Source organism: Siphateles boraxobius, unplaced genomic scaffold (assembly GCF_051911475.1).
Source record: "Siphateles boraxobius isolate OS27281-9 unplaced genomic scaffold, OSU_SipBor_1 95, whole genome shotgun sequence".
Taxonomy (NCBI): Eukaryota; Metazoa; Chordata; class Actinopteri; order Cypriniformes; family Leuciscidae; genus Siphateles; species Siphateles boraxobius.
The window spans coordinates 245,423-257,500 of NW_027509225.1; the positions used below are offsets into that span (position 1 = coordinate 245,423).

At 38.0% G+C, this 12,078-nt stretch overlaps 2 long non-coding RNA genes across 3 annotated transcripts; one reads left to right on the forward strand and one right to left on the reverse strand.

Moving 5' to 3' along the window:
* Window positions 1-3,719: 3,719 nt before the first annotated feature.
* Window positions 3,720-5,745, reverse strand: LOC143733299 (uncharacterized). Its single transcript, XR_013201318.1, has 3 exons — window positions 5,655-5,745; window positions 4,993-5,089; window positions 3,720-3,817 (listed from the first exon to the last, which is right to left on the reverse strand). It is a non-coding gene; the product is annotated as an uncharacterized LOC143733299 (long non-coding RNA).
* A 575-nt stretch (window positions 5,746-6,320) lies between these two features.
* On the forward strand, window positions 6,321-11,287 carry LOC143733297 (uncharacterized). 2 transcript variants are annotated; one of them, XR_013201317.1, is made up of 4 exons: window positions 6,321-6,361; window positions 7,413-7,503; window positions 10,399-10,547; window positions 11,119-11,287. It is a non-coding gene; the product is annotated as an uncharacterized LOC143733297 (long non-coding RNA). The 2 variants fall into 2 exon arrangements; XR_013201316.1 differs by lacking the exon at window positions 10,399-10,547.
* Window positions 11,288-12,078: the final 791 nt, after the last annotated feature.

Consider the following 12,078-nt stretch of genomic DNA (forward strand, 5'->3'; position numbering starts at 1 on the left):
GCTTCCTCAAGAACCAATCAGGTTCATTCTCGTGTTACGCAGCATGTTTGAGCTTCTGCAAGAACCAGTCAGGTTCAGTCTTGTCTTACGCAGCACATTTGAGCTTCCTCAAGAACCAATCAGGTTCATTCTCGTGTTACGCAGCATGTTTGAGCTTCAGCAAGAACCAATCAGGTTCATTCTTGTGTTACGCAGCACATTTAAGCTTCCTCAATAATCAATCAGGTTCATTCTCGTGTTACACAGCACGTTTGAGCTTCTGCAAGAACCAGTCAGGTTCAGTCTTGTCTTACGCAGCACATTTGAGCTTCCTCAAGAACCAATCAGGTTCATTCTTGTGTTACGCAGCATGTTTGAGCTTCAGCAAGAACCAATCAGGTTCATTCTTGTGTTACGCAGCACATTTGAGCTTCAGCAAGAACCAATCAGGTTCATTCTTGTGTTACGCAGCATGTTTGAGCTTCAGCAAGAACCAATCAGGTTCATTCTTGTGTTACGCAGTACATTTAAGCTTCCTCAATAATCAATCAGGTTCATTCTCGTGTTACACAGCACGTTTGAGCTTCTGCAAGAACCAGTCAGGTTCAGTCTTGTGTTACGCAGTACATTTAAGCTTCCTCAATAATCAATGAGGTTCATTCTTGTGTTACGCAGTACATTTAAGCTTCCTCAATAATCAATCAGGTTCATTCTCGTGTTACACAGCACGTTTGAGCTTCAGCAAGAACCAATCAGGTTCATTCTTGTGTTACGCAGTACATTTAAGCTTCCTCAATAATCAATGAGGTTCATTCTTGTGTTACGCAGCACATTTGAGCTTCCTCAAGAACCAATCAGGTTCATTCTTGTGTTACGCAGCATGTTTGAGCTTCAGCAAGAACCAATCAGGTTCATTCTTGTGTTACGCAGCACATTTGAGCTTCAGCAAGAACCAATCAGGTTCATTCTCGTGTTACACAGCACGTTTGAGCTTCTGCAAGCACCAATCAGGTTCATTCTTGTGTTACGCAGCATGTTTGAGCTTCAGCAAGAACCAATAAGGTTCATTCTTGTGTTACGCAGCACGTTTGAGCTTCTGCAAGAACCAATCAGGTTCATTCTTGTATTACGCAGCACGTTTGAGCTTCTGCAAGAACCAATGAGGTTCATTCTTGTGTTACGCAGCACATTTGAGCTTCCTCAAGAACCAATGAGGTTCATTCTTGTGTTACGCAGCACATTTGAGCTTCCTCAAGAACCAATCAGGTTCATTCTTGTGTTACGCAGCACGTTTGAGCTTCTGCAAGAACCAATCAGGTTCATACTTGTGTTACGCAGCACATTTGAGCTTCCTCAAGAACCAATCAGGTTCATTCTCGTGTTACACAGCACGTTTGAGCTTCTGCAAGAACCAGTCAGGTTCAGTCTTGTCTTACGCAGCACGTTTGAGCTTCTGCAAGAACCAATGAGGTTCATTCTTGTGTTACGCAGCACATTTGAGCTTCCTCAAGAACCAATCAGGTTCATTCTTGTGTTACGCAGCATGTTTGAGCTTCAGCAAGAACCAATCAGGTTCATTCTTGTGTTACGCAGCACATTTGAGCTTCCTCAAGAACCAATCAGGTTCATTCTTGTGTTACGCAGCACATTTGAGCTTCCTCAAGAACCAATCAGGTTCGTTCTCGTGTTACGCAGCACGTTTGAGCTTCCTCAAGAACCAATCAGGTTCATTCTCGTGTTACACAGCATGTTTGAGCTTCCTCAAGAACCAATCAGGTTCATTCCCGTGTTACACAGCACGTTTGAGCTTCCTCAAGAACCAATCAGGTTCATTCTCGTGTTACACAGCACGTTTGAGCTTCAGCAAGAACCAATCAGGTTCATTCTCGTGTTACACAGCACGTTTGAGCTTCTGCAAGCACCAATCAGGTTCATTCTTGTGTTACGCAGCATGTTTGAGCTTCAGCAAGAACCAATAAGGTTCATTCTTGTGTTACGCAGCACGTTTGAGCTTCTGCAAGAACCAATCAGGTTCATTCTCGTGTTACACAGCACGTTTGAGCTTCCTCAAGAACCAATCAGGTTCATTCTCGTGTTACACAGCACGTTTGAGCTTCAGCAAGAACCAATCAGGTTCATTCTTGTGTTACGCAGCACATTTGAGCTTCCTCAAGAACCAATCAGGTTCATTCTTGTGTTACGCAGCACGTTTGAGCTTCTGCAAGAACCAATCAGGTTCATACTTGTGTTACGCAGCACATTTGAGCTTCCTCAAGAACCAATCAGGTTCATTCTTGTGTTACGCAGCATGTTTGAGCTTCAGCAAGAACCAATCAGGTTCATTCTTGTGTTACGCAGCACGTTTGAGCTTCAGCAAGAACCAATCAGGTTCATTCTTGTGTTACACAGCACGTTTGAGCTTCTGCAAGCACCAATCAGGTTCATTCTTGTGTTACGCAGCATGTTTGAGCTTCAGCAAGAACCAATCAGGTTCATTCTTGTGTTACGCAGCACGTTTGAGCTTCTGCAAGAACCAATCAGGTTCATTCTTGTGTTACGCAGCACGTTTGAGCTTCTGCAAGAACCAATGAGGTTCATTCTTGTGTTACGCAGCACATTTGAGCTTCCTCAAGAACCAATCAGTTTCATTCTTGTGTTACGCAGCGTGTATTAGCTTCAGCAAGAACCAATCATGTTCATTCTTGGGTTACGCAGCACATTTGAGCTTCAGCAGGAACCAGTGAGTTTCATTTTTGTGTTATGTTTTATGATTTTTTTGAAGCATCAAAGTGGTAGTTGCATGAATTCGATAGAGGAACAAAAATCTCTCAGATTTCATTAAAAATATCTTCATTTGTGTTTCGAAGATGAACGAAAGTCTTACTGGTTTGGAATTTGAATTTTTTGGTAAACTAAACCCTTAATAGAATGTCCGTTCAAAGTTATCTGGTCTTTAAAAATGTTCTTAAAATGGCAGCACACAAACTTTACTTATATATTGTTTATACAATGTTTTTTGTTTTTGTCAATGCAAAAGTAATATTTGCAAATGGATATAATGGTATGTTTCTTTAACATTTGTGTAAGCAAGAAGAGGAAAAAATTACCCGTTCATAGGACATACAGAAATAATGTTTTCATAACTTAAGAACATCAGTAAAATGTTCAGTTCAGTTCATCTACAAAAATAACAGATTTATTAATTTATTAAGTAACAAATTCTCAAAAAAGGCTATAAAAGGCTCTGAGTAATGTTTTTAAAAATGAATACACTTTCATTGAGAGTGTTTCATATTTGCATGGACATTCACAGCCTTAAGCAGACGACCACTTTGATACTTCATATGCTGTACATGTTAAACTTCAAGAGGATTGAGTGGGACCTAAAAAAAACACAACAACAAATCACGTCTCATCTTCCAGTAAGTCTCTCCCCCTTTTCGTTTAGGATCATCCACATGCCGAATGCAGCCAGCTGCTCCTTTTAATCAGCCTTGACCCATCATGCATCCAGAGTGAACAAAAGCATACAGGCATTTATCTTCCTTCCCTCAACATTACACTTCAGTTCACTGACAAGCCCTTTTCTCTTCCCCTTCCCTCCTTCACATCGACTGTAGCCCACCACCACCATCGCTTGTTACACATTTCCATGGCAACATTAGCTTTCTATGAATGGCATGGCAACGTCAAATAGTATCTTGCCCTAGAACAGGAGAGACAAAAGAAGGATGACCTACATGTGGAGAGAGGAAGGAGATCTTCCCAGAAGAACCCGCAAATCTCCACCGGAAACATACAGCTGATCTTCATGAGTGTTTTGCATCTGCCATGTGATCTGTGATGGACGAAACAGATTATTAATGGAACCTTTTAAGAAACATACATTCATTTTTGTCAAAGACTAAAGGGGTGACGGTCAGGGGGAGTCAACTTTAGGAAATGTGGGGTAAGATGTGCCAGTCTCATCATCTAGCAAACTGTGCATTATTTTGGGTCACATGACCATGTAATCGGAGGGTCCATCATATACAGCTCCCTGCACACGACTGAAGTTTCTACAAAAAAACTTTTTGTCAATTTTTCATGACGGGTGGCAGTTTTCCAGGTGGGCCGGTGGTGAAACTTAGAAATAATAATGCCTCAGCTTATTCAATCTTATTTATGAAATGACACAAGCTCATGATTGAATGAAAAAAATTGTAATCCAAAAATAACCCTAAATATTTTTCTTTATTATTAATTTAATTATCTACCTATCTATATTTCTATCTTCCTGTCTGTGTGTCCGAATATTTATATTTATTTAGTAATTACTCTTTAATGTTATAATTGTATTTAATAATCTAATTAAATACTTTTATTTATTTATTTTTTAACTGTACATATGAAAAAACAACAACATTTAATTTCAGTTGATTTCAGATCATGAAACAGACTTAGCCACATTAGTTTAGTTTCATTGGACAAGTAAACCCAAGCCCTGAGTGTATGACGACAGAACTAAGAGTAATTTTACAGTGCAGAAGCAATTACATAAAACCATCATTCACAGCAGAAAGCCTTTGTTGTCAAAAAACACCTCAGACTCCTTATCAAGACATAAAGTGGACAACGCAAAAAACATCCTCATTTTTATACAAACTGTGACCACTGTATTATTTGGATTAAATAAAATCCATTAGCATTGATATGTGTACATTTTTTGAATGGTAAAATAATGGAATGTTTTCTCGTGTATAAACATTCCTATCAGACACTTTGTTGGCAGCATGTTTGTCAAACCCTATCAGACTACAGCAGACACGCTTTATGACCGTTCTCCCTCTCCACCATCAGTACGCCAAAAAATCACCATAGAGACGCTCTTTAAGGTCTGCCATAAATGCTGAGGGTGTCAGTGGTGAAACAAAGAGGTGCGAGAGAGAAGAAAAACTAGACCAATCAGAGGATGCAATCAGTGTTAGGTGTGCAGGGTTTGGAAGGTCACATGACCAATTTGTCCTAACTGACCCCAGGATTCAGACCATCACAATGAGCCAGTGGGAGGACACATGCTTGGAGTGGTTTCAGCTCTCATTTGGTCATTTTTTCAATTCATACTCATCTTCTGTGAAGAGAATAAAAAATAATATGGTAAACAACACTACAGAAGCTTAAAATTAATGTAATCTATTAAAGTTTTTTCAAAATAGATGGTTGGCCCAGCATGCATGACTGGCTGACCAAATGTGTTAACTGTCCTTTTGACATAGACTGACACTTTGTGGGCACTTCGTGCAGTGCAACATTGAAACTAGGCTCATATTATTAGGTTGGGGTTTTTTTTGGCTCATATTATTAGTATATTATCAGGCAATGACTTTGTAGGCAGCTCTTGAGCACGAAGCCTAGGGCAGGTTAGCTTATTTATTTGGGGGACGAATGAGACCTAGGTATGCTACTAATTAAACTATTCAAATAAGTTTTAAAGCATCACAACATAAAAATCAAAGAATAAAACATCGAACAATACCCTAGGCTAGCATAAGTTATTTGCTCGTGTTTGCTTTACGTTATCCATTACCTGAACGCCTGTAATCAATCAGGCAAAACAGCTTGAGACGATTTATCAAATTATGCATTGTTTTAACCATGTGAACTATTGAAGTTTATGGTTAACATTGAAATTTTACCTTTTCACAACAATCCATTCAAAAGTAGCGATTTGAAGAGCGTAGCCTACACTATTTTCAATTCCATTCTTCTGCTCTTCGTCTCAAGGACACGCCTACAATATGAGTATATAATGAATATTCATGAACGCGCCATCCAGTGGAACCGAATATTTCAGGAACTGAATTTATTGAAACACAGGTGCGCATTTAATACATTATTCAAACGTCTGCAAGTTTACTGCAACAGGTGCCGCGAACTTCAAATACCTTTGAAAATCAAGCAAGCTGGCTTTCCTCTTCCATGAGTTTGGTGTTTGGTGGCACGACCTTAAACGATTTCTACCGCTCCAGACATGTCACGTGCGCCATCTTGAAACGGTGAAAATTTCAGATGCTGTCTTTACTCAGTAAAAATTAACAGTTTTACAAAGACAACACTGCCAGTCTAAATTCTTGAGCTTTATGTTCGCTGATCAAAGTTTATATTGAATAAAAGCCAGATTAAATCTGTTCATCATATACAATTATTGTATCTTCGGAAAATTTGGACTAAACTACTCAATGCATATGGATTAGTTTTACGATCTCTTTATGAACGTTTTGAAGCATCATCGGTAGTTGCATAGCTTTCAGTGGAGGAACAGAAATCTCTCAGATTTCATAAAAAATATCTTCATTTGTTCTGAAAATGAACGAAAGTCTTACGGGTTTGGAAAGACATGAGGGTGAGTAAATGATGGCAGAATTTTAAATTTCTGGGTTTTTTATCAGTTTGACAGAATTTTCTACTTCACAGTGCCATTGAAAGTCAAATGAAATTTACTTAATATTTTCCCATACTGCAAAATGTCCATATCATTCTCCTTAACAGATATTATTTTCAATTCGTCATGCCCTTACTGATGATGTATATATCATATCTTGGAATATCTGAAGGCCAGCTTTTCCTAATCAGTCATCATTAGAACAGAACACATTTTACACATGGGGAAAATGGATAGCCAATGAAGACCTATTTGCTGGGATTATGCAAAACATTTAAAATATTAAATAATACTAATAATACATTGCTGTTGATTTTTTTTATGCTGTCACTCCACATGGACCAGTTTTGATAATCATTTAGGCTGCATTACATTGTCTGTCCACAAGAGGCCATTGCTGAACAACTACTCTATTTACCATTTTGACATGCTGCACTTACTTGGTTGAAATGAGTCAGAAACAATAACCTTACCTAATTGTTACCTCTATTTTTTTTTTACTACCATAGGTGAATAATATTGCTCTTTATCTCTAAAACGTTTGATATTAATCTCATTATAAATACTGCCAAGTCCAACCCATAAATTCACATCAATCTGGTTCCCTCGATTAGAAACCCAATAGGATTTTTCCATTGGCTTTTGGATTATTGCAGAAAATAAATTCTGCGACCAGCAAAAGTAAATGATTCTTACATGTTTTGTTCATCATGATAACTTTATAAATTAACACTATGAATTTTGAAGCATCAATTGGCTGAAGTAAAACGCTAAAGATCAACAAACTAGTCACATGACATCAACATCACTACACTAATCGGTGAAAGCCCATTGACTTTCGGACGATAAAACCAGAAGTGCTAAAATGCAACTCGTTTGTGGGTTTTCAAAAATATGAACAAAAATGAACATTACAAGATTGAATGTCAGTGGAAACATTTCTGCTGGCTAAACTGTTTTGGCTGCCTGTGTTTTCATGTGCTGAGACAGACCGCATCTCTCTTTTGCTCAGGTGAGGGTGTTCACACACTATGCAGGGGTCACCGTGTGCTTTCAAACAGGTCCCAGGATGATCCATGAAGAAACAAGTGACGTCTTTATGAGTAAGTCATTGAATCATTTAAATCACATTTCAACCTCTTTAACCATTGTCTAAGAAAAGGGGATGAGTCGGCATTATTACATATTCTAGATAGGCCTACATTATTATCCAAATTATTTCGATTTTTAGAAGGCACATTAGCCTCTTTTTCCCATAAAACTGGATTCACATTTAAACGTAGATGTGTTTAATAATTGTGGATTTTTAAAGCAATGATCTGAGGTTCACCATCCAAAACATTCTAAAGTTTTTTTCAAACTGACGACAAATGTTTTTTGTGTGCCCTGTTAAATTCTGACAAATATGCCGATTCCTACACAATGTGTCTTTAATTTGGCCAAAATCAAACAGGTAATTTTCTCCAAGCAGAGATTATGTTGAATGAAGAGTTTGTGACAGTTCATAAATGTGGTTCATCGACCTTTCATACTTGATACTTAAGAAAACGTAATTTGGAGGAAACATGAAATGTTTAATGTTATTAGAGATTATTAGATTTAAATACATCTGAAAAGTCATTGAAAGTAAAAAATTTAAAAAAAGGAACGCGCACAGTCTGCGGAGGCTTGCGAAAGTATAAACAATTCGTAAGACCATAAAATATAATACATTTTTTTTAATTTCACATTGTGCCAACAGTCATTGGCACACATTTTAAAACCGAGTCTATGGATATAATGTTACATTTGTAGTGCCGAGTTTACGGGTTTGTCAGGACAGCGGCCACATCTTCGGTGCTCGTGTCAGGTCATTGAAACTGTGTCTACAATAATCAGGATCAATTTGAAAAAGATGTTTTTGTTTCAAAATGCTCTCTGTCCACACTAGCGTTTTCAAAAAGTTTCTTGTCCACACTAGGGATGCAACGATACCGCTTTTTCAAAACCGATCCGATCCGATCCCAAAATTCTGAGTATCGGCCGATACCGATACCAATCCGATACCAGCGCAGTTTTTTTTTTAAATCTAGTAGAATTTCAATAACTGTGTGTTGAACTGATAATCACTCTTTTGTGAGTTAAACACCATCTACTTAATACAGACAACTTCATTATAAAGAAAAACAACAAATCCAAAAAATATATGATCATAATATATGACAAAAATGCTATTATAAACTAGATTAGTGGATAGTTCAGCAGTAAAATCCAGTCTAGAAATATCACGAGTGCACAATAATTGTATAAAATCTGAACATTTAGTGAAAAAAAAAACATTTAGTGGGGAACAAGTAAGAGACAATAAGTGTAACACTAAATCTTGTAAAACGTTACACATTGCTCTTTATATTGTTGTAAAATACATTCATGAAAAACAAGATAACAAAAATCAAAAAGATAATTTTTTATAGTAGCCTAGGCTATGTAATTTGAGACATGTTTTAAATGTATAGCACAGCTGTTTAATGAGGCAGCAACATATGATAGATAGGACAGAACAAGAAAGGCTATTAATAATCCTTCATTGCGCAAAAGGCTCCAGTACAGTGCGGCACAAAGCGCTTATGCGCATCCCGAGCGCAGAATGATGCGCTTGAAGCAACACGGAGTCACAGCGCGCAGCACGTCGAGTCCGCATTGAAAAGTTCAAAGCACAAAGGAAATACATATTGATGCGTAGTGTATTATACAGTATCTATCTCTATGCAATAGTTTATTGAGCCTTTTCTTTTAACAGTTTTAAATATCAGTTACTGTGCGCGTGAAGAACAATGATAGTGCTCTGACTCCAGTGTTGTGATCTAACAGACACACGGTAGAAAGTAACATGATTTAGTTACAGCAATAAAGTCCAGCAATATAAAGTTGTTTTATGCGAAACCATAGACCTTTATCTACAGATCAAGTATAATAATATTAACATTGAATCATCTTGGAGAGAGTTTCATCATGTTGACTGTCGTACCCGAACGTGACGCGCTGTTTGATGCTGAATGGAGAATGACTGACAGCCGCAGCAGAGGGAAAAAGTTTACGTGATCTTGAATTTAATGACTTAAATATTAATTTATATCTCACATTATACTACATAATGGCTTCAGAACACTTATAAGATAGTGCACGAAAACTTTATGGTGCTTTATAATGTTTTTGTGCCTTTTGTGAGGCAAATATTTGTGCCTTTTGTGGGTTAACTATAACACAGAATAGTAGACGCACAATATCGGATTTGGATCGGCCTCATCTGACCGATACCCGATCCGGCAAAAATGGCAGTATCGGAGCCGATACCGATGCTGAGTATCGGATCGGTGCATCCCTAGTCCACACTGAAACATCTGAAAACGCTCTAATCATCTTACCTGTCATGTGTAAAACCCAATAAAAGCTCACTGAGATGATACGACATAATAAAGTTCTGCACTTCTTCTGCCATGTCTGGTCTAAAACACAATCACCCTCATGTTTTGATGCAGGACAGCGACTGCGAGTAATTTTTCTGTCGTCTTTGCAGGAATGTAATATGAAGATTGTACGAAGTAACATTTGCCTTTAGCAACACTGTGAAAGTGAACAGCACACTGGTCTAAACAGATATCTGTGTATATGCATCACATGACTAAACATGCGCCATCGTTTCCAAATACCCAAGTTTTCACAGTCCACAACATTTTCAAAATTGATCTCCTAAAAGCTCAGTTTCGCAGAACAAAAATGCCGTCTCATTGAGAACGGAAGGCCAAAACGCAGATGCTTTTCAAATAGACTTCAATAGGTCCGAACATCAAATGTCCTGTGACATAAATGAAGTATTTCTCCTGTGAGAAGTGATGGCGTCATCAGTCATCAAAAGTCTTTAAAACGCTCATTGATCAGCGTAATAACCCATTAACATTTCTCAGCGCTGATTCATGCTTTCACGGCTGATCAATCTCGCCTGCTCCTTTTGTGTGCAGAGTCTCGTGTCTGTGTCGTGGCTTCCAGTTTCAAAGCGTGTGTCGGGGAAGGGAGAGAGCTGTTTTCTCTGTCCTGAAATGCACCGTTCGGGTCGGGGAACCGGGCGTTGAACTGTGGGTGACACCGGGGCAGGAGTAGCGCTCTGGAGGTGGGCAGGGGGTGCAGAAACATGCTTGTTTTATGGCCTGAACAGAGCGGGGGGGACAACACAAATGGCACTGAGGTGAAGAGGTCGGGAACATAATTCTGAAATGCACAGATAAATCAAGTGTGTGCAAGCACAGACAGAGCTGCTTCAAACACCTGATGTTGCAGCCCAATCTCATGAAAGTGCGTATCTATAGCACCAATGCAATTTATACGCAAAAAAGAGTTTTTACGTGCATATGATACGCACTTTTTGGAGTGTAATATGCACATACTCCACAACACTAATCCTACCCAAGGGGTTACAGTGTGTATCATATGCACGTAAAAACAGTTTTTTGCATATAAATTGCACGATAAATACAATTCGTGTTATACATACTCATTTTCATGAGATCGTGTTGCTTTATATTTGCCCCCCACCCAGAGCCGTCAGCTTTCTCATACGTACGCAAAAACACAATCCTGAAAATGCACACATTCCAGAAACAGCAAACCTCACTTGTGTCAGGGCAACATGAGGACGTTCACACCTTGTTAAGTTTTACTACTTGTGCATTTGTTTGGCCCAGGTCTCTATTGCCCCCTTTGAAGTGAACGGCTGCTGGAGCCGCAGGGAAACGGACTGAAGATCAGTCGTGCCGAACGCACTGGAACAAGACCGAGTGGAATGGATTGCAAACGTTTGCATTTGAACTGGTGCGTCAGTTTAGAATCCCAGTTCCTGGAATTCTAAATGGAAGGAAATAGAATTCAAATTAAAGAAATGAATGTAACTTCTTTTAATTCTAGATTATATTTTTTGATATTAACCATTAATCAATCAATGAATAACCACTACCATTTCAAAAGTTTTTGTTCTTCAATTAATACTTTTGTTTAGCAAGGACTCATTAAATTGATCAAAAGTGGTGCATCAGTTTAGAATCCCGTTTCCTGGATTTGAATTGTTGTAGCAACAGGCTGAAGAATTTGAATGGAAGGAAATCGAATTCAATTCAATTCACATTTATTTGTATAGGGCTTTTCACAATGCACATTGTTTCAAAGCAGCTTTACAGAATTGAAAGTACTAAATTAAAAGAAATTCATATAATGGCTATAAGTAGTTTTTAATTCTACATTATATTATTGATATTAACCAATAATCAATGAATAACCACTACAATTTCAAAAGTTTTTGTTTTTTAAATTAATGCTTTTATTTAGCAAGGATGCATTTAATTGATCAAAAGTGACATGTAAAGATATTTATGATTTCCATTTTAAATGACTTTTGCTTTGAAATATCTATGTATCAAAGAATCCTTAAGCGTAGCATGGTTTCCACAAAAATATTAAGCACTGCAACTACATAATATATATTTCTTGAACATCAAATCATATTGGAATGATTTCTGAAGGATCATGTGACACTGAAGACTGGAGTAATGATGCTGAAAATTCAGCTTTTCCATCATAGACATAATAATATTGTCACCAGATGAAGAAAACAGATTCAAAATATAGACAAGGTTTAATCCAAAAGCAGG